The following is a 23,384-nucleotide window of genomic DNA, read 5'->3' as shown; positions in this document are numbered from 1 at the left end:
TGGTATATCTGTCCTATCCCCTTCTCCCCTGACCTGGACTGATCACTTCCTTCTTCCCTTCACCATCACCTCCCCTTCCCCTCCTCCCCCATCCTCTCTTCACAGAGACAGTAGTCGTAGATGGACCAAAGTCACCTGCGAGTCCTTAGAAGCACGTCTTCAGTTTCAACTTAACCATCTAGAAGACCTTGACAATGAAACTGTAAGATTTAATTCGACCCTTTCCTCGGCCCTTGCTTCCGTTGCCCCTTTTGTTCTGTTGTCTTCTTCCAGATCACGTCCCTCCTCCCCTTGGTTTTCCTCCCTGCTTCGTGAGGAGAAGAGCTTATGTAAACAATTGGAACGCAAATGGAGAAAAAATTATGACCCTCTTGCTAAACTGGCCTATAAATCTGCCCGGAACAAATTCCATAAACTGAAACGCTCTACGATGAGAGCTTATTTCTCCAACCTTATTCAACAGGCGCAGAACTCCTCTAAAACTCTTTTCACCATCGTGAAAGACTTTGTAAATCCCCCTGCCACGAAAACCCAATGTATCCCTACGCAAGATCTTTGCAACGGACTCTCGACCTTTTTTCAGGACAAAATAATCAAACTTTCTTCCTCTTTTGATACCGCCCCACTTCGCCACCCTCTTGATATAACATGTCCCATTCACAGCTCATTTAATTACTTTGATGAGCTTACCTCTGACCAAGCTCTGTCCTTGCTATATAAAGTCAAGTCCGGTTCTCCTTTGGACCCAGTCCCTGCCAAAATCATGGGCAAGCTTGCCCCTGTTTTGGCTAATCCTCTTCTCGCGATTTGGAACTCCTCTTTGTCTCGCGGTCAATTTCCCTCAGTTTGGAAACAAGCCAGGCTAATCCCCATTCTAAAAAAACCCGGTGCAGACCCTTCGCAATTCACCAACTACCGGCCCATTTCACTCCTGCCTAAACCTGCTAAGGTTTTGGAGAAAGTGGTACAGACTCAGTTGGCCCAGTATCTGGCATCAAATCAGCTATTACATGAGTCCCAGTCCGGCTTTAGAACCGGTTACAGCACCGAGACGGCGCTGCTAGAGGTCTCGGAAATTATTAGGGAATCTGTGGATAGGGGCGAGGAGGCCATGCTGGTCCTCCTCGACCTATCCGCTGCATTTGACACTGTATCCCATGACATACTAGCAACCCGTCTACAACAGCTCGGGATCAGTGGCACAGTACTGGCTTGGATCAATTCCTTTCTGTCTAATCGGTTCCAGAGGGTTACGATGCACCCATTTGAATCAGAGGACAAACCCCTTCTGTGCGGTGTGCCCCAGGGCTCCGCCCTCAGCCCTCTATTGTTCAACATCTACGTGGCTCCTCTTGCCAAGGTAGTAGAATCTTGGGGTGTCAGGGTGGTCTCCTATGCTGATGATACTCAGCTTATTTTTTCATTCAGAGACCACTCTGACTCCCATTTCTCCAACTTTAGAAACTGCCTTGGCAATATCTGTACGTGGATGTCTGCAAATCACCTTGCTCTCAATACCGAAAAAACCGAGGTTCTTTTCTTCAGTCAGAAATCTCCCCCCCTTGCTAGCCTTTGGTGGCCCACAGTTCTGGATCCCCCCCTACGCCAGTTCAGGCTGCCCGCAACCTAGGCTTCACATTTGATAACACCTTGTCTGGTAAGTCCCAAGTCAACAAAGTTGCGGGGGCTTGCTTTGCGAAATTGCGCATGATCAGGAAGATATTCCCGTATCTCCCTCAATCTTCCCGTAAAACGGTGGTCCAGGCACTTATTACAACATATTTAGACTATGCTAACAGTCTGTATGCGGGTGCCCCCCAATATTTGATTGACCGCCTGCAAATTGTCCAAAACGCCGCAGCTCGGCTCATTGGCAATATCCCTGCCCGCACTTCAGTAAGAGCGTACAGAGATGAGCTTCATTGGCTCCCCATAGCTCGGCGTATCGATTTTAAGATCTTGACCTTGGCATTTCGTGCAATTCATGGAACAGGCCCGTCTTACCTGAGTAAACGCCTTAAAATTTCATCTTCAGTTAGACACCTCAGATCTAACAGCCTTCGTTTACTGATCGTCCCGAGATTCAGGCTTTCCCGTAGCGGCGGCAGAACTTTCACCGTAATCGCTGCCAAGCTCTGGAATAGCCTACCTCTGGATCTTAGGTTCATTGAATCCAAGTTAGTCTTCCGACGTAAACTCAAAACCTGGTTGTTCACTAAACGGTCATAAAGTTTCTGCACCTCTTATTTTCTTTCTGTGGGATTTACACCTGGTACCTTCCTTGGGGGACATTCAGGTAATCTTAGCGCCGGGACACCTCCGCCGGAGGTAGCCGTGCGCTTTATAAGCTTCAAAAATAAATAAATAAATAAATAAATGCATGCGTAGTAACGACATACATCCTTCTGAAATATTTGCAGAGTTCATTTACAGGCATTTAGATTTTGTTTTGTGCTAGAACAAATACCATTCTACAGCGTTTCTTCTCACATGGGTACCCAGCAGGATTGTCACATAAATCTTCTCATTTTGAAATCAGAGAGAAAGTGAGTGCCTTACAAACATTCTCAGTAACTTGTTCAATACATTTTTACCGGTACCTGAAGAACCATTAATTTAATACCAATAATGGAGACATCATTTTTCAAGCTATATCTCTACACTAGAAGATAAAAATCAGGAGGAGTTTTCTCCTTTGAAGAAAAAACATTCTACAAACTTTTAAGTTCGAAGGCCTACAAATCTACAATCAATCTGAGGTTTTCAAAATTGCTTTGAATGATTTAGATACTTACTTCTCACCACCAGTTTGTGCTGCAATTGACAGGTAATTTTTTCCAAGGGAAACAACAGAAACTGAAACCGATGAAGACTAGGCATCTTTCCTCAAAAAAAGCTGGATTTTTTTCCAAGTCCTGGAGTTTACATGATGAACTAATCAGAGATCAAATAATCATGCACACTAGCGGTTCTCAAATTACAGAGAGTTTGTTCCCTTATGGCGAATCTCCACTTAAAGATATATTCGATTTTGTGAAGAAAGCTGAACTGTTGTATGCCTTTCAGTTTGGCATTGGCTGCGGTCGTTTTGCAAAGATTGACGTACAGAGGTTTCAAAGACATGAACAGAATTGTATTTTTTCAGGATGGCACACTTACCATTGGAAGAAGTAGAGCAGAACACAATGAAAAAATAAGGAACATGTTAGAAATAGTAGAAGATAAGGGGTTGACACCAGAATTTTCCAAATGTGTTTGTTTGTGTTCCTAGGACATTTAGTGCATGACAAGGATATATTACCCAAATCAGAATTGGTTGATGCAATCACAAATGTGCCTTCACCTTCAAATAAAAAGGATGTCAGGTCACTTTTGGGGTTGGCTGAATATTATTTGAAGTTTGTGGAAACTTTACTGAAAAAAACATGTATAATATTTCCCAGTATTTAATTAAAAAACACACTCTGTAGGTGAACTAAAGAAACTCAAAAGAATTTTGATACTATTAGGGACAAAATATGTATGATCATACTGTTTAGTGTTATTGATCCTTCTTATAAAACGGTAGTAGCCACAAACGGACGTAGAAGAGGAGTTGGTGCAGTCCTGCTCCAGATTGATGAGAGGGGGAAAGTAAATCACAATAGCATTGCTACATAATTATTCACACATTTTGAAGAGTTCTTTTCAGGCACAGAGAAAGAAATGTTTTGTAGGTGAGGAGTTGATTAGTTCAGACAATTTGTGTGGGGCACACGTTTTGAGTCGAGTTACGACTATAAACCCTTGACCAAAATCCTAACCTCCAGCAGTACGCCTAAGGCCACAACTAGCATTGCTAGAATATAATCAAGGCTTTTGTGTTATAACTATGTTGTACAATACTTTCCTGGGTTAAAGAGCAATGGTGCTGTTTTTCTTAGTGGAGCTCTATTGCTGCTAAAAGAATTGGTTGTGGATGCTTGAAGTGACTTTTGTGTTGCAATTGTGGTGCCTGACTTAAAGGCTATATATCTATGGATGACTGGAACGCTGCCTATGAGTCAGATGAACAACTCAAAGACATTCAACAATACATTGTAAACTGGATTAAACAAAATACATTGTAAATTGGATAAAACAAAAAAAATCTCACTTATGTGTGTAGAAAGTACTGTAAAGTGAGAGATTAGACACATTTGGATGAAGCAGGTTTTATTGCTGAAGGTTGCAAAATGGTGTCTCCTTGTGAACTGAGGCACCTCATAATTAACATTAATCATGAGGGTCGTCTAGGTATTGTAAAATCGGAATGGAAAATCAGTAAACAATACTGTTGTTCTAGGATTGATTCTGGTGTTGAGTAGTTTGTTCATGAACATGTGGGATGTATCTGTGAAGATAAATACCGTCACTTTTAGGCCCATTTGTACCCAGTTAAAGTTCCTGTCTCACAGTGGGATATATTAGCTAATACTGTTCTTGGTCCTATTTGAGGATCCAGTAAGACCCTGAAATATATGTTTGTAATATTTGTTCTATTTTTCAAGTGACCTGAGATTAAGATTGTAATGAGAACTGATGCATCCAATGAAGTCTTGTTTCTGTATGAGCTGGCCAAGACAGAAGGTTTACCTACATTTCTGTTAAGTGGCAATAGTCCCCAATTTTGTTTGAAAGAAGTGGAGTTTTTCCTTTCAAGGAATGAGATTAAACATAAATTTACTTCTGTGTATCACCCTGCTGGGATTGGATGGTAGAACGTTTCAATAGTGTGGTCATGGGTAGCGTACAAATTGGTAATTGAAGGAATCTGTCTTGAGACGTTGTATTGCCCAAGTTAATTTGGGTTTATCACACTAACCTGGCTGTGCCAGGTTTTAGCCCCTTTAACATTTTGCATGGTAGATACACGTGATCATTTGTAATTGTTGACTGAAAAGAGGCAGATAGATTGGTCTCCCACAAGAGTTTGGATGAACATTAAGCAGGCTCAGTTAACTCATTGTTACCATTGCAAGTGTGGAACCAAGAAAGTCTCTTTTAAGGTTGCCAAATGGGTCAGAAATAAAAGTCCATCCAAGGTTTGTAAAGGAGATTCCAAGTTGTCTGATTCTGTACAAGCAGGTGAAGTATTTACCAATCCTGCAAAGTTGAATGATTGCAAGATTTGGCACCTTTGTAGATGCTCAATCTGGTAGCAATAATTATCAGTTCATGCAATTTGGTTACAGTACAGAAAAACACTAGTAGAGTTGGTTCACATAAAAAGCCCTTATTTGATTTTAGTGAAGGAAGAGGTGATGATCTTACTGATGCTGTCTCTTCAATTCCATCAGGTTACAATGATGAGAACAGGTTTGTTGGTATGTTCTAGAATGCACAAGTAGAATGCACCTCTGAAGCTGTACGCATTTCTAAATCAGGACCTCATATAAAACTTCCTAATAGATATAAGGATTTTTTTGCTGATTAAAATGCTCTTGTTGAACTTTAACTTGTGGCCAGTTCTACGCTGCCCAGTACATGAAAATTATTGACTGTCTGTGTGTAGTTAATGTTATTTATGTTGTTTATGAAGAAAAATATGTAGTGTTGCCGTAGAATCTTTGCTCCTGGCCATGCTCCAGAATGTAGATTTTGAGTGACCACGTTCAACAGTTGACAGTTAGGAGCTGGCTGGAGTGGATGTAGCTGTCTGAGTGAATTTTGACTATAAAACTTACCTGTTACCAGAGCCTGCCTTCAGCGTTGTCATAACAACAAATTGTACCCATGGGTCTTCAAAACTGGCCTCTCATGACTCCAGCCTACTGGGGAAATGCCTGGTGGAGTAAAAGCCAAGTCCGGCCTGAATCAATTTTTGTACACGCTTCAGCACGATAGGGCAGTGAGCTGAATTCTCGCCACCAATGCTTAATTTATTAGAAAAATTAATACAATTGTTTTTCTTAGAAGCCCGCCACCAGTAGTGCAAGGCTTGCTAAATACCAACACCGCCTAGTCTTGTTTCCCCCCCTCATCACGCCTTTCTTCCTCAGACCTATATTTACTAGCTCTTTTCGCACTCCAACAGGTTCTCTTTTATCTCGATTTTCTCCTTTTGCTACTGGTTACATATATTTCTCCTTTCTCTCTGGGTCAAAGTCTGATTAGGAGAATATGTCCTTCTTCCCAAAGATGAATGCTGGTGCCCACCACGTGCAACCACTGCCACCAATTAAGCCCATTCGACTGTTCGCCACTGCTAAACTACTGTGTTCGGAAGGTCAGGATTTAAAATCCCAGCTGAGTATATTCAACCTTCATCTTTCACCACTTGTTGAGAAAAAGCAGTGTCTTCAATTTGGTAGTGGTATCATCTTTTATTTACAGCGCTTAGAAAGGAAAGGACTGGGTTACCCTGGATCCATACAGCTATATAAAAAACAAATTATTATGCGTGTATACTGATTATCACAACTCATTCTCTAGCCTTTTGCTGAAGTAGCATGCAGGGTTGTGAGAGAAAGAATATTTCTATATTGAATATTTTTTTCTCAAGAAACCATATCAAGGCATTTTGGTCCTCTTGTACAAGAAGTGAAAGTATGTGCTCTGGTTAAATCTTTGACCTGTGGTGGCAATGTTCCTTAGCGTTTGGGATTGCACGTTTGACTCTAATAACGAAAGTTGTCTATTTTAGGAGTGCGTAAAGGTTTTTTTTGTGCAACCTTCACAAAGGTCTGTGGAAATCTTTGCATTGTTAGGGATGTTTTTTAATTCGGGATATCTGTGTCAAAATCGTCCCTTTTGTAACAATTCATGACAAATGTGTTACTGTTTGAAGCGGAAAAAAAATGGTTCAGCCGCAGGTATACTTTTCAGAAAATAGTGTCTACCTGCTCCAGTTTCCTGGAGATCGGGAATAACTAGAGCCTGTTTTAATATCAGCATTGGCACAATTTCTGAAGCTTTGCAGTTGGTCTTGAGCAGTAATTGGCTTTGCGGACAAAATGCCAAGTCTGTATATAAAATGTACTAAAAACAGTGCAAGTAGTATTTTATGGTAATTGAAATTCCAAATCATGTGAAGTGAAGTAAACTCCGCACCCCTAAAAAAAAAAAATCCTAGTTACATTTTGGCATGTCGAACCTGCTTAAATGTACTGGTTACAAATGCACAGTAATTACTGTGACATGTACATTTGGGGGCGGTATGTAACGAGTTCCACATCTTATGCACCATTAAAGAGTTTGAACTTGGATTAGAACATATTTACCAGACATGGTAAGTACCTTACCCCACGGTGGAGGTATTTGCTGTGTCCGGTAAATACATTACATCCTCGGCCACCGTTGTGATCGGGGAATTTAACTTCTCGAGGCAAACTCTTATGTCTGTGAAATATGTTATTGTTTGGGCTGGAGTTGAAACCCTTTTATGAACTGTTCTGGCCAAATGAGTTAGTTTCACTCCAGTTGCCGCGGGTATGAGTCACTGAAAAGAATTAAATGGGCAAGCAGCTGTTTCCTGGACTCAGGGGATGACATCAGATATTGTCCGCATCCTGTCCCATTAGATCCAAACGATAGTTCTCCATTTTCTTTCCAGTAATTCATTATGGAATCAGAAAGGCAGGAATTTGCAAATTATTTGGTAGCACATGTGATGTCTTGTACGTCTGCAAAGATGGTTTTTTTCTTCCATATATTGTTTTATTATTTTGAAAAAGCAGAATTGGTTCCCTCTAGTCTGAGGTCCCATTTCATTGCTAGTACCGTGTGTCACAATATTAGTGTCGGTGTGAGCTCTCCCCGCCACACCCCTCCAAACCCCAGTTTCAATGCACAGGCCTTAAAACATTTTCCCCGGGGGCCAAAATGTTTTGTCTGTGATGTGACCGAGGGCCACATTGATGCCAGCTGGGTGGCGGGCAGGAAGAGAGGGTTCCGGCCGACAGTCCCACTAGGGTGGATGTACTGTAAGCGAAGCATATATATCTGCTGAATTGCACATTGTGAAACCAGAAAACCTGGAATTAATCCCAGCTTCTCCACTTTACCAAATCGTGTGATCCTAGGCGTACGTTTTTATTTCACTATTCCTTCTTTTTATTTATTATCATACATAAAAGGATGTCAAAATACATGATTTCAGGATGTACAATGTGCAAAACTTTCTCCTATTTTTGATTTAATAAACTATAATGCTGTTCCCGTATAACACCTTCGCTGCGGTGGCTATTCCGCCGCAGCGCTAAGGGGGCGGGGGGCCGCGCAGCGCTCACACGCTGGTGACGGAACCGCTCCGTGTGAGCTGTGCTGATGATGGAGCGGTTCCGTCATGGCCCCGCCCGCTTAACAGAACGCGCCGCGCAGGCTCGTCGGGCGGGCCATGACGGAACCGCTCCATCATCAGCACAGCGCCACCGCGGCTGATGACGGAGCGGTTCCGTCATCAGCGTCGAAGGAGATAATAGGAACCCTGCCCAAAGACTGCGCTTAACAACTGGCTTGTATCTTAGTTCACTATCGACATTGTTGTCAGGGTGGGGGAAGAATTAATGTACATTCATGTTTCAAAACTATCGCATTAAAAAATACTTCTTAATGCACTGATATAATGCAATTTACTAAGATGAAACGGTTCTGTATTAATGAAACACTTTTTGAATTTTGAAGAGATTCTATCATATTTTTACACTTGGGCTGCAAGATGTGTTTAATAAAAAGATGTTTCTAAAGTTAAACAGTGCAGGATAACCTAGCTACTTCGTTTCTTTTATTTCAATTAACCTTTACATAACGGCTTGACTGTTTATTTGCCTTCTTTTTCAATGTTATTGCTGAGTCGAGAAGACAGCAGCCCAGTGCTAATTATGACCAGCCGCACCTTGAGATCACTGCCCTAGAGTCCCATATGAGGTCATTGTTTGGTTTTAAATTGCTTTTTCTAACCTAAGTAAACTTTGAAGCACTAAGGAAGGGGATTGAGGGGCACTGTGGTCCAGGGGCTGATTTCTGGTGAACTAATAAATGGCCCAGAGAGATGTGTTGAGTTTTTTAAGAAAGGTAGCTTGAAAAATGGTGGCCAATACTGGGGCCGATTTAATGCAGTTCCTACGAAGTTGCTGTGTTGCTCAAGGGAGAGAAAGCAGAACAATATTTAATAACAAGCATTTGCAATGCAATAGGTAACCAGGGTTTGTTAGTTTTTCGTTTCGTGTACCGATAAAAAACCCTCATTCACGTACCGAGGATTGGGTGGCGGTATATCTTGGTTCTCCGCCTCTCTCTTAGCAACGTGACAGCATAATCATTGGGTTAGTTCTCATGCTTCCTCCACCCGGAGGTAAACCACTGGTTGGTACAGTAGTGATCAGTGATGGTGGATAACAGTGTATGTTAAAAAAGCGTGTGTAGCCAGACAAAAGACAATTTTAATGGGCCTGGATTTGGGCTTACTTAAAAATGTATGCGTTCGTAGGAAGGGGATTAAGGAGTCTTCCGCACTATTCAATGTCCATAAAAAGGTCAACATGCTTCAGCCTTGTTTTATGCCCAGGTGGGGTCAAGTAGGCTTTCTTCAGGACCTAGAAAAAATAGTGAAAGGTGCCATGTGTTGTCACGTTGCTAAAAGAGAGGCGGAGAACCAAGATATACCGCACCCAAGCCTCAGGCCGTGAATGAGGGTTTTTTATCGGTACACGAAACGAAAAACTAACAAACCCTGGTTCCTCAGGACAAGTGATCCGTTCCCCCATTGGTCTTTGATAATAAAAAGGCATGTCATAAAAAGGACACACTTGCAGCTGGTCAGATAAAGTTATCCTGGCTTGGACACGCACAAAATTTATGTCAGCAGAGGGCTAACTCTAGAGCTGTATATGGTGCTTCCGGTTTCGGTGATTGGCTGCAGGAGACGCTGCCGGTGGTTGGCTGCTGCACTGTAACCTATCCGGGCTGAAGAGGGGTGAAACCCCAAAACCGGTCCTAGGATGCTTGTTTTCGGCCCGTGGAGGACCTGGCTTGGCAGTTCGGGCTGGACTGTTCCCATGAGGCACAGTGTCAAAACTGATTTCCATATAGCCAGGTTTAAACTGGGGTGGCATGGTCAGCAAAAGAATGATGGATTTAACCCAGATCTCTGGACTGGGGGTGAATGTTTTGATTTGTTCTGCATTCCATCCATCAATTGTGTGTCTTTTGCTTTCTCGCCCTAAATGCGCCAGGTATGCCCAGACGTGGGTCCTGGGCTCACTGTGCCACTGGAATCAAGCTATCCTCGCTGAAGAGGGGTGAAACCCCGAAACCTGTCCTAGGCTGCTTGTTTTTGGTCCAGGGACGATCTGGCTTGGCAGTTCGGGCTGGACTGTTCCCATGAGGCACAGGGTCAAGACTGATTTGCATATGGCCAGGTCTAAACTGGGGTGGCATGGTGAGCAAAAGAATAATGGATTTAACCCAGATTTCTTGACTGGGAGTGAATGTTTTGATTTGTTCTGTATTCCGTCCATCAATTGTGTGTCTTTTGCACTGTAACTAAGAGCCCTGGGGAGGTAAATTGTTGGATGCAGACAAGAGTGAAATAAAATATATGTAAATTAAGAAAAGTTGTTTGAGCCGTGCGCAATGAGACGAGTGGCTGCCATTATTAAGCAAAGAGGTTCAATCCCAATGTAAATAATGCAACCAGTCTATCCAAAAACACCTTAGGATTAGTAGGGGTTATGAAAAACTGTATAAATGGCAAAACAATATAGTACATTTAACACTTACTCCGTGCCTTTGTGTGCGACTTGGAAGTCATGTTCCCTTCAGTTAATTTGGCCAAGAAGAGGTTAGAAAGAGAGATGTATTTTTAAACCTCTGACCTCACATTCTAGACAGCTTTTATTTCACAGATAAAAAAACATCTTGACAATAAATATGCTTCTCAGCAATTTTGTAAGAAATAATGGGTAACTACATCTTTATTTCTGCAAACAGTTCTTTTTCTTTCCAAAACTCATATGCAACCTTAAAGTATTTTCCATGTTGCATTCCATTCCCACAATAGCCAGGAATGTGAGCATTACATCACCAAGTGAACTTACTTAACTGAGGATATTGCTCATTACCACCATGAGCCTCTTTTTCATCACAGCCCAGTTATTATTGTAATTGTATTTAAATAGTGCTTACTAACCCTGACAAGGCGAGTAGCACGCTACTCCGAAACCCAAAAAGGATCAGTGGTGAATTAGTATAGGGAAATATGAATTAATTTGAGTGGTGGACATGTGAGTCAGTTAGTTTGGATTGAAAGGGATAATGGAGGGATAGAAGAGGGAAGTGTCTAGAAAGTGTTTATTGGGAGATCATAGTAGAGGATGATGTTGGGGATGAGTAAAGAAGAGATGGAGGAGGGAAGAGTCTCTACAAGTGGATTAGGGAAGTTCTAGTAGTAAAATGAGGTCCCAGATGTGTCTAAAGAGGGATACAAGGATAGAAAGGGTTGTTTCTGAGTGAGTTCTTAGTAGTAAAATGAGGTTTAGAGTGATGCAGAGAGGGATAGAGGAGGGAAGAGTCTAGAATGAGTTAATTTGGCGATCACAGCAGTGGAATGGGTTATTTTGGAGATCATAGTAGTAGAATGAGGTTCAGGATGAATAAAACATTAGAGTTAGAGGGTTTACTGAGAGAGGTAAAAGGGCGAAATGTGGCTGTGCCAATGAGATAACCACCCAGCTGCTGAAACACATAAAACCAGAAAAACTATACTTGCATGATTGGTTAACAGAGGAAACATATATTTTTTTAATATGCTCCTTCACTTTGTCCCACAGCATGCATTATCACCTGCCATGAGATGGTGTGTGTCTCTTTTCTATTGGGGCTTGTTATTATTAATTTGAATATTTTCATATGTGCTGTACGGTTTCTTAATTGCTTAACAATACACTTTATTATTGCCCCTTTTAATGAATTTGGCTTCTTATTCTAACTTTTTACTTTCTGTAATGCATACATGTATATTTAAATAAATGTACCACCTAAGAACCGGAAGAAGAAGCCTAGTTGTTTACATTTTTCAGTAATGATCTTAGATGATTATTTGAGCACAGACTCCTCCCTTGCCCATGATGCGAATTAATCCTGCCTAATGTTAATTGAGTAGGAGCACCACCACTCCACATCAAGTTTCATCACCCACCATGTTCTGTTTGTTTCATTGGATATTTCACAGTCTAAGGCGTTTGGTGCTAAGCAATTGCTCTGAAAGTAGAAAAGAGGGATCCCTCTTTGGGAGGGGCCAACCACATCTTGGTAGAAATATAGATGTGATCAAGGAGTACGCTGGTTAACCATGGGTTCTTGGAATGTCCATTGTCAATGCTGCCAGTGTGACGTCCATCTCAGAAACAGGCAAATGCCAGTTGTGGCTTGCCTTGCATGCACTCCTTGTAAATATTCCTCACTGTTGTAAATGAATTTGATGTGCAGTATTTCAAGCAGCCTTTGAGGAGACCAAGTTGTCTTTTTATTTTTGTTATTGCCTTATCCACTGTTTCCACGAATGGAAAGCCTATGATTAAGCACCTGTGACTCGGATGATGCCATTCCCCTCTGTCCCAACCAGAAAAATTGAGGCATCTCTAGGTCACAAACGAGCAAATTGAAAGTCTTTTAACTTGCCCAGATGAGACTGGTGGAGACCACCACTATGCTTTCTTTTAAGTAGAGAATATGGACTCTGAATCTATGTTAGGACACCTGCAAAGATAATGCATGCTCTTCTTCATTCTCAGTAGGTCCTCTTTCAACTACTTTGGTCTCTAAAAGGATGGGGGTAGGCCCAAATACAGAAAAATGTGGCAAAGACAGAAACGTGTGGCAAATATTTCCAGAGTTATGCCACGATGGTGGTTTTGTCCCATATGGAGGGCAATCTGTGTTCCATTACTTCATCCTAGGGTTCTTATGAGCGATTCCTATGCTTTTAGCAGCCATCAAACCTCAGAAGGATCCTACACGCTAATTATAAGAGCTTTTTGCAGGATCCGGACAAGAATGAGTCTCAGATTTTTATGGACAGAACCTATATCTTGGAATCTGCAGAAGAGGATCTTTTTTAATCTTTCCTGGCAGACTCCACTTTGCATTGTCTTGCTAGTTATTCATTCATGGCTCCAGGAGAAGCTGGTGGATAAAACAGCAACAGTCATATGGAAGAAAGTGTGTGTTGGGCTAAACATGGTCATCTAGATATGCTGTTGCCCACTACCCAATTCTCCATATAAAGAGTGTACACGTCTGTTGAGGTGCTGCTGACAGATGAGACTGTGTCTCCACAATGGAGTGTCTGTAATCTAAGAGCTATTGTTAGTTGTTGGAATTGGGGGGGACACGGCCAGTATAAAAAGAGGTTTTCGTTATTGCACATACAGGTCTACAGAAGATGAGGAAACACTTTGCAGGAGCAGATTAACCTCCCTGGTACCAGTCCTCTCCCTTAGTCGCATACTCTACATTCCATCTTTCATCGTGTACTTGATGATGAACAGGGAAGGAACACACACAATGTATTTTGCAAAGATAACTCAGAAGAGCTGCCTCACGCCATCTGCTCAACCCCAACCCTAAAAGGGTATCTTGTTAACAATAGGCTTGGCCCCGTACTCCTCAACCACACCTCACACAGTGATTCATGCAACTCAACAAGGAAACTATGCCAATACTCCAACTCACACAGGGTATCTTCCACGCCATGAGTCAAACCATAAATGATATCGAATGCACAGACATAAAGGTGCACAATATATCATTTGCGTGGGCTCTCTTGCAAAGCACATATGGCATTGGTGCTCCTTCCGAACTCTTGGAAAACATAACATAATGAAGATGAAATATCCCATCCACTCAATGTGAATTCCCACAGAGCATCTTGCATTAAACCTACACTCCCAGTGGTTCACTCCTGGTCGCGGGATATCTTGTGCTAATAAACAAGTACACAGCCTTCCCCTATAAGGCCAGCCTGCAGGAAAAGACACCATCTATGCTAACCCTAAAAACTATGTCTACTTCAACAAAGACCTGGAATTCAAGACCAACCAGAAAGTCAGGTACCAGGTACACATAACCACAGAACGTTACCTTCTCACTTGCATCTGTCCTCATTCCAACCTTTTCACCAGCACCCAGTCCCGCGCCCAAAATGAAATCCACAGAAAGTCCGGCATAGGTCTTCTTTTCACAATAGAGAGGCCAATTCCAAGGCACTTCACAAAACCCCTGTAATACAAAAGTACCAGAACACACACAACTACATCAGTTCAGCCTCCGTCAGCCTCGGAAATACTGGCTTCTTCTTTTCCATTCTTACACCAGTACATGCCCGACATTTTTCACAAGACTACCTATTTACTCTGTGGGATGAAGGAGTCTCTTGCCTCAGAAGGGTGGCTTCTAATAGGCGTTGTTTGTTGTGAAGGTTGATTGTGGGGACCTCCTCAAACCCCACAGGCCCCCATGTTGAGTGCTTGCTGAGAATCTGATTGGTCCTGCTCTCCCTCTGATGTTAGGGTTTATGTTGAAGATAAGCCACCAGAAAAGCACTGCTGCTCTCTGCACCAAACAAACCACCATAACATCAGGTGTGTTTCTCATAATAGACACTCTCTGTGTAGACATACCAAGCACCACACTGACTACAGCAACTAAGAAGTGCAGATTTCTAGGGTGCATGCTCCCTGTACTCTCTAACCCCACCCTCCCATAATCCCACCCCCCCGGCCACCATCCCCCCACCCCCGTGTAAAGTCCTTCTGTGCAGACTGTGGTCACTTGAGGATCTATAATAAATCTGCCTGCTGATGATTCAGAGGAGCTCATTGAAATTCACCCTCGCTGTATCAGTGTCACACTTGAGATCTAGATGGGTGGAGGAGCTACAAGCAACCTGCAAGAAAGGGTACAGCAGCAGCCAAATCCAGGTAGACTAGGAGAACTGTTTCAGACACCCATTGAACTGACGCAAATACAGAACCTTAGCTTTCCAAACAATACTAGCCCTTATGCAAATTCATACAGTTAAATAAGATTTGGAATGTAAGCTCGTGTAAGGAGGACTGGATTCGCTAGAGTAGATCTTTTAATTTGCATTAATTCACTGATCACTAATTCACTCAAGGCTCAGAGGTAAATGTGAATAAAGTTAGTGAAATTGTTGATTGTCCAAGGATGATTAAACCCAGTAATAACGCTTGTGCTAAGTTTGATGTTACTGTTGTCAGTTATGGGCAGGATTACAGTCGCAAAGATGGTGTTCCTGCCCAGATGCTGCTACATCTTTCAAAATATACAAGGCCCAATAGGCCGACAAACGTTTAAAAGCCTGGACAGCTTCTTATTCTCACTCGTATGGGCCTGATAAACGCAGCAGAGTCAGACTGAAAGTGCTGACGCTAGACATGGAAGAAGGAGGGCTTGGCTTACCAAATATGGAACTATACTATATAGCAGCGCAACTAGAGCGCGCTGCTAAATGGTGGGTGGATGGGCCCGATAGGGAGAAACATGTTTTGGCAGGAACACAGGACACATTAAATGTACCTATATGGCTCATTGAAGGTGCCCCTATGAACGAGCGCTGCCCCTATGTGATGAGTCAGGTGCGCAGACATTGGAACGGGTGATTAGGTCCATACTGCGCAAACCTCCATTCTCTAAAAACTTACCAACATGGTGGCTACAACCTTTCTTGAACATCAGGAAGGATATGTCAGTATCAGCCTTGGAAGACAGCGGTTGTGAAACACAAGGGGAATTATACCCGGGAGAGTGATGCTGTGCTTTCACAGAGGTGCAAGAGACATTTGAGGTAGGCCCCGGTCAGTTTTTGCAATTCGCCAAGTTAACTAAGACAGCCAGCAAAATTTGGACTGGGTTTCCACAAACCCCTAACCAGTCTCAGACGTTGGGGGTCCTGCTGGACATGGGTTCCCCTCGGAGACTGGCATCCCGCTTGTGTAGAGCACTAAAACCAGACCTGCCCAAGGCCATGCTCCTGGTGGGACAGGGTTGGAACAGAGACCTCACAGACCCTTTGGAGGACAGGGAATGACGTAAAGTCTGAGCACTAGTATGGGGATTTTCATGTAATGCACGTTTTAAGTTGGCACCTTTTTATGTCCTGCACAGCCCCGCACCTATCTGTTACCGATGAGACTCCTCAGAATTTACCTGGAGCTGATCAGATACATGTCCTAGAGAGGGGGTGGGGGGAGCAGACTTTTTGCACATAACCTGGAGGTGTACGTGGTTGGTACCCTACTTTGAATCCACCCGCCAACTAGGAGAGGTGGGTGACACACATAGATAATACTTTCCGTCATTGTCTTCTACACAATACCATACTCCAGCAGGAGCAAAGTCCAATATAGATTTGCGATGCTAGGCCTAGTCGGTGCAAACAGAAGAGCAGCTATTAGATAGATGTCTTTCAGTGTCGAGCCCCACATATGCGCAGTGGAACACTGACATGGGAGTATGAGGGTTAGATGTCCTAGTGAGGAGGGTAGGAGAGGAGATGCCACAGTCAGGCACCTGTTGTGCTCTGCAAACTGTGACGCCGAAGTTGTTCTATGTATAGTTCCGTAATAAAATCGAAAATATATATATTTTTAAATAAAGTTTGATGCGAGTTTGTGTTCGACTGGGTTCAAGCCATTGGACCTTGTTACATTTCTTCATTTACTGCACAGCCAGCTGGTAGCCGCCCCCCAATCAATTACATTTGAAAGTTCCCAGTCTCATGTGCGTACTTTGTCTCTGCCACCTGGTTCTACATTTTGATAGAAAAGGCAAATATATTACTACTTTATAACAAGGTTATTATTTGTTGCCCTTTAGTACTTTGTCTCTGCCACCTGGTTCTACATTTTGATAGAAAAGGCAAATGTATTACTACTTTATAACAAGATTATTATTTGTTGTCCTTTAATTCTCGGCAATGCCCAGCCTCCTTGCCACCACAAACCCGTCAAACGGTGTCACTTTTAATATTGACCAAAAAATATCGTATTCACGATGGCGTCGACCACAATGTCGTCAAGGTCAATATATATGTATAGAGAGCAGTATAGAGATTTCATCCTTAATTCCAAAACGACACCACGCAGGAGGTGTTGACAGCACGAAGGTCCGCAGGAAAGAGGTGCTACTGCTACAGGTGGTCTTTGTTTATAAACATGACGTGCACGCGACCCAGCCCGTGCTATGCACGTGCGTTCCAATGCATAAAATGCTAAAAGTGGCAGTACTGGGAACGGCACAGCGCGCCCTGCAGTCCGAGAGCTGGCACCGCCGCTTTTTTCCCTTCCTGGCTTCAGCTGTTATGCCTTTTTGTGTTTAAAAAAAGACCCGAAAGAGCTCACTCCTGCCTGCGGAGAGCCCGGGAGCGGGGGAGCGGCGCGCGGCGGGCTCGAGGCTGCCTGGGGTCGCCTCCTGGGAGTCCTGGAGTGGCGCACTTCGGAAGCGGGTGGAAGGGACCATTCGATCCGGAGCCTGGGCGCGACGACGCGCTTTCGGTTTCACTGGAAGAGGGGAGGGCGGCATTTTAAATCTCCTCCCCGACACTCCACAGATTTGGAAGACCCGTCTGTTTTTTTTAAAGATTTATGGGCTGGAGAGGCGCGCGTGGAGTCTTTTTTTAAGCTCCTCGGCTCCTGTTTGCCGATTCCTCTCTCCACATTCGTGCCTTCGCTCCCGTTGGTGAAGTACACAGTCATGCCTCGTTGCAAAACACAAGCCTAGAAGGGAATAGGTGAGTAATCGGCTTCAGTGTTTTAACTTTCCTAAACTGCTATTAACTCTTTTAAGAACTTGCGAGGTACTTCGAGATGCACAGTGGCATCTCCATAAAACCCTCTTCTTTTACCTAAGGATACAACTAAATGTATTATTGTCTGGCCAAAATGTTTGTGTTGTATTGCAACATTTGTATAGCCCCTTGCTGCACCTATGTGGGGGGCACTGAAGCGCGTGCCGATTTCGACAGCATGCTACGCTGGGGTGCTGGGTTGGAAGTGGCGAAACTTTGATAAATGCATGTTTCTTTCTATTTGATAGCCATGTATTGTCACGTTTTAAATAATGCTATGTAATGCAATTCAAACATTAAATACAGAAAATAATCAAGAACCAGTTTAATGTGAATTGGTAATTCCTTAATTCAAGTGTTTTTATTGGAATCCGTATTTGGTGATTACTAATTTTCCCTGCTCGGCTTCAGATAGGTAAACATTGCATTCATTGAAGCTTGCTTAGTAGCCTAGCAAGTGTCTCGTGTGTCCAAGTGCTAGTCAGGAAAAAGGACGCCACAAACTGTTAAATGAGCAATACAGTTTAGGAATTGTTTGCGTTCATTGGGACCCTCACAGCCCCGGTGACACTGCACCTGCTGCACACTTGATAGCTACAGCTCCTCCTAGCAAGACCACTAAAGCTTGACCCAAGTGTAGTGAAATATCTATTTGAGGTGTCTTCGTTACATACCTTTACTTTACAACCAAATTTACACTGTGTGGCTCTTTTTACCACCCGAAACAGAACTCTGCAGGGTTGGATGTCAGGACTCCAAGCCCACCCACAGTTCCTTGCACTGATGATGCCTTACCCCAATAGCTAAGCAATGAATCATCAGCCTGATTCATCAATCTCCCGTTTTGCGAGCCCCTAAGAGCGATTCATAAGGAATCGCTATTAAGGACTTGCAAAACGGGATTCATGTAGGAATTGCAAAAAATATTGCGATTCCTACATGTTCCTTATTTGCGATTAGCAATTAGCTAATCGCAAATAAGGATGCGATTTCAAGGGTGCAGGGGTGTCCAAAGGACACCCTGTAGCACCCCTGAAATGTAATCTACATTGGTGTTGCGCACACACCTGTCCAAAGGACATGTGTGTGTGTAACATGCAACTTAGAAAAATGCATTTAAATGCATTTTTCTAAGTTTTTGCTATTTACCACGAGGTCTGACCTCTCGGTAAATAGCGGCCCAAAATTGTGATTTCGCAATTTTTAAATGATTCATGAATTGCATTTAAGGAATCTCAAATAGAGATTCCTTAAATGCAATTCTTCGCAAATGTGCGAATTCTTTAATAGCGAATTTTGCATTTGGGATGATGAATCCCAAATGCATAAATTGCACTCGCAAAAGGCAAAATTCTGAGACCTTTGCGAGTGCAATTTAGCTTGATGAATCAGGCTGTATATTACCTGTTCCAAGTGCAAAACTTACAGCACATGTGGTGGTTAGGTTCCCCAAGATCATCTTTCCAACGTCTGTTTTCTGGTCTGCAGCAACAGCTTTATTTATTTTTATTTCTTTAGAGATGACTGTTCCAGGTTGTGTGGTGGTATAACAACAGCTGAAAGCAAACGTGTTTTTTAACCGCTATGAATGACAGCCAAGAAAATGGCTCGTAGTAACTTGTCATTTAACAATATTATATATTATATAATGTTGTATGGCGTGGAATTGTGTGGCGTGGAGTGGAATTGTGTGGCATGGAGTGGAATAGTGTGAAGTGGATCGGAGTGGAATTATTGTGGTGTGGAGTGGAATTTTATGGCATGCAGTGAAATTGTGAGGCGTCAAATTGTGTTATGTGTAGTGAAATTGTGTAGTGAAATTGTGTTGTGTGAAAGTGTGTAGGGTGGAATTGTGTGCCATGGAATTGTATTGTGGAGTGGAATTGAGTGGCATGATGTGGAGTGCAATTGTGTGTACTAGAGTTTTGTAGAGTGGAATGGAATTGTGTGGAGTGGAATGGAATCGTGTGGAGTAGGTTGGAATTGTGTGGCATAGGACGGAATTGTGTGGCATAGGGTGGAACTGTGTGAAGGGGAACTATGTGTAGTGGAATTGTGTGAAGTGGAATTGTATGAGTGGAATTGTGTGGAGTGGAGTTGAGTGGAATTGTGTGGCGTTGCAACAGAAAAGTCCAGCGCATGGTGATGGATTGAATCCCTGTCCTGAGTGCCCCCAACTGCAAGGATATCTGGATTCCTGCTGGTGATTTTTGTTGTCGTTGGCGAACCTGAATCATACATGTGCGCCATGAATTAGTCCTATCTCATAGATTGCGGTATTTTTGGACCAGGAGGGCCTCCAGAAGCGTTACTGTCATAGTGGTGGAAGGCTACTGCCTTTGCCAGGTGTTAAGTAGAACAAGCGCTGTTGTGGCAGCATACCGTGTAGTGATCAGTAGACGAGAACAGGCATTTTTACCTGTGTTGCTCGAGTGAGGCCTACAGGCTCACCCGTGTAAATTTCCGCTGCTGTGTGCTTATCTCACCCTTGGCATACATCAGGTTATCTGCGTTAGCAGGTAGTGTTGTACAATGTGTGTGTTCTAAGCATTCAGGGTGTATGAGTACCTTTGAATGGTACAATACATGGAAGATGTAGAGCTGTACAGTGCATGTGTGTTTTGCGCTTGTGCTGGGTGTATGTGTGCCTGTAAGTGGTACACTACATGGAGCCTAATGGGTTCCATTTTGGGAGATCCAGGGCTGATTGGAGGAGTACGAGGAGATAGAGGAATCCTCCCTGGCAGATTTGTGCTTTGCTTTATTCATGGGATCTGGGTGAGACACACTGGAGGAAGGGAAAGCTGGGCTTTTAATTATACCTAAAAAGATGCTCTTTGATTCAGTGAGAGGTCACTGTAAAGGGGCTTTGGCAGATCTCAGGAAGAAGATGGCGATGCTCTGATTATGCACCAACTCTGTGCAGCACAGATGCAATGCAACTTTCGACAGTTCCTTTGCCTCTGCTCCTGCATCTGTAATACATCCCTTGTTGAGTGTGGTAAATTTTAAATCACATGCTTGAATGCAGAGTACATCATACATTTGTCACCAGAAGACCTATCGTCAAACTAACTTTTTTCCAAGATTTAAAGTTAGCGCTTAAAACTAAGATATGCCGGGCTATCCCAAATTGTGCAGATATGCAAACCAAGGACTGGAGGTCAAGCCATTTGTCCATGATCACACAAGATAGGACTAAAATTATAACATGAAGACCAGGGATCCTCACTAGAATGGGAAATACTACATATTTGTTTCCTATGTAATTTTTAAGTTGTCTTTTTTTCTCTTGTTAACTTTTATTTCTTGTTTAGCCAACAAGCTACAGTTTTCTTGGACATTCTAACTTGTGGTTCTAGTGATCTGTCTATGTGTCTATCTATCAGTTTGTCTATCGGACTATCTAGTTCCTTAGAAAGCGTCAGTTAAAGGGATATAATGGTTACAATCCAAAAGCCATATAACACTGAACTTCATCAATATTCGTGAGCTACACAACTATTATTTGTGTTAGTACATTGTTGAAGATATCACACAAAGTGGGAACGATTATTGAGTCTAGAACCATCCAGGAATGAATGCAGAGACTGGTCTTCAGCCATGTCCTGTGCTGAGGGTGAAAGGTTGCTGTGCCCAAGGCCTACTTTGGTTTTAGCCAGCATGATATGGGCAGGGGGCCTTACTCTGTTTTCCACAAAGTATTCCAAGAGCCCACATGTGCACTGCCCTCAGCAGTACCCAATGGACCCTGAAAGCAGTGCCTGACTTCAATTAACGCCTTTCATTTTGGCCTACCATTCAGCACCCCTTCTTCTAGGGCCTATTGGACTTGACCTTCAACCATTCCTAAAGTGCAATGACTATACAGTCTAAAGTCCGGACACTGCACACTTGGCTCAACGCCCACAGGGCACTCCGCACCCCTCCCCTCAGGTGCCACTTGGCTTTCACCTTTTGGGCAGAAGACCTGCTCTTGAGTGGAGTTTCTGCTGTCATCCCCGGTCTCCCATGCGAATTTGATGCTTGATTATGTGATGTGTAATGTCATTGATTGTATTGATGTCTCTTGGATGTCAACATTAACGTCATATGTGAGATTATTGCTATGTATTTAGGAGGAAGATGTGGTTGTGTGAAGCTCTACAAAATGTAAGTGTTTTCTAGGTTTTGGATCAAAGCAATTATGCTCCTTTAATGTAAGGGGATTTTTTATCTTTTGTTTATAACGATTGTTATTTTCAGACCGTAGTAAAGAACCAAAGCTTTCCTTTAACAATTTTGTCAGGGAATTTGTTTTGGTGGTGTTAAAATATACCGTGGCCCTGGAACAAAGTTTAAACCCACTTCGCAGGTGCTGCAGCTGTGCACAGTGGGTACTGGGTACATGGAGTGGCACTTTGCCTTTCCCTGCACCTCGTCCCCTTTCCGCAGAAACCTGCTATGTCCACTGTGTGCAGTGCTCATGCTTCCATTTGCCACTGCACATGTTCATTTGCAATGTGCAATAGACAGTGGGTGCAGGAAGTGGCCTTGGGGCCATGCGCTGTATGTGGCCTTGGGGCCATGCGCTGTATGTGGCCTTGGGGCCATGCGCTGTATGTGGCCTTGGGGCCATGCTCTGTATGTGGCCTTGGGGCCATGCTCTGTATGTAATCTTATTGCTTCTAGAGATGCTGCAAATTACACTGGGTGCCTGGCAGGCCCGGTTCTAGCGGGTAGGCCGGGTGGGCCAGGCCCACCCAAACATCGGCCTTGCCCACCCAAACATAAACCTTGGCCCTGGCAGTGACGTCAGCAAGGCCAACAGAATATGGCCACTGTAATTTAAAACGTTCTCTGAACGTTATTCTTTCTTTAGGAGTTGCGTGATTGGGCCTGGGCTCGCACCCCCAATCACGCATCTCCTATTAGAAAGGTGGGCTGTGTCCCCGCCCACTCTGCAGATACATTAGGGGCACGGCGAAGGGCACAAATCCCAGTGTACCGTCCTGCTGCGTGGATACTTAATTCTTTTCAGCTGGTGAAGAGGAGTTTGTTTTTGCCGATTCGTTTTCCTGACCTTCCTGACCCCTTGAGCTGTTTATCCTATCGGGCTGTGACAGAGTTCGTAAGGAGCAGGTAAGAGAATGTGTGGCTATTGTGTTTTTTTAATCTGTCAGTAAGACGTACTTAGAATGGTGTATATTTCATTTAAATCCTGTGTTTAAATCGTTTGTATCATTACATGAGTGGTTCTGCCAAGGATGCACGACAACTAAATATCCAGATAACTCTGGGGATTAATGATCCTGCTGGAGATCAATCTTTTGTCAGTTTTTAGTTTTTAAATGCAGTTAAACTGTAGTTAACGTGGATAGCTTAGTGGGTTACTGCCTTTGTTACAGAGATCCTTTGATTCAGGAGTTACAATCCTAACATAGGGCAGTGTCCTATGGACTGTCATCAAAGATGCGTATACAAACCAGAATGGTATAATTAGATTTCTTTTTTTTGTATTGCTAGTTAGTTCAGATTTTCCCAGTATTTCATTATTCTGGTGTTGCAATACAGAGTT

At 43.2% G+C, this 23,384-nt stretch overlaps 1 protein-coding gene across 2 annotated transcripts in view; it reads left to right on the top strand.

Moving 5' to 3' along the window:
- PPP2R3A (protein phosphatase 2 regulatory subunit B''alpha) overlaps window positions 1-23,384 on the top strand; it is a 1,303,908-nt gene that overhangs the window by 640,410 nt on the left and 640,114 nt on the right. Inside the window, exon 1 of one of the 2 annotated variants that reach the window (XM_078665894.1) lies at window positions 17,380-17,770. The exons of the other annotated variant lie outside the window; for it this stretch is intronic. The gene's annotated coding sequence lies outside the window, so the exon portion shown is untranslated. Of the gene's footprint in view, window positions 1-17,379; window positions 17,771-23,384 lie in introns of those variants that run through there. 2 annotated transcript variants of the gene reach the window in all.

Source organism: Lissotriton helveticus, chromosome 11 (assembly GCF_964261635.1).
Source record: "Lissotriton helveticus chromosome 11, aLisHel1.1, whole genome shotgun sequence".
Classification (NCBI taxonomy): domain Eukaryota; kingdom Metazoa; phylum Chordata; class Amphibia; order Caudata; family Salamandridae; genus Lissotriton; species Lissotriton helveticus.
Note: the sequence above shows the minus strand (reverse complement) of the source record. Positions and strands in the feature narration are given on the sequence as shown.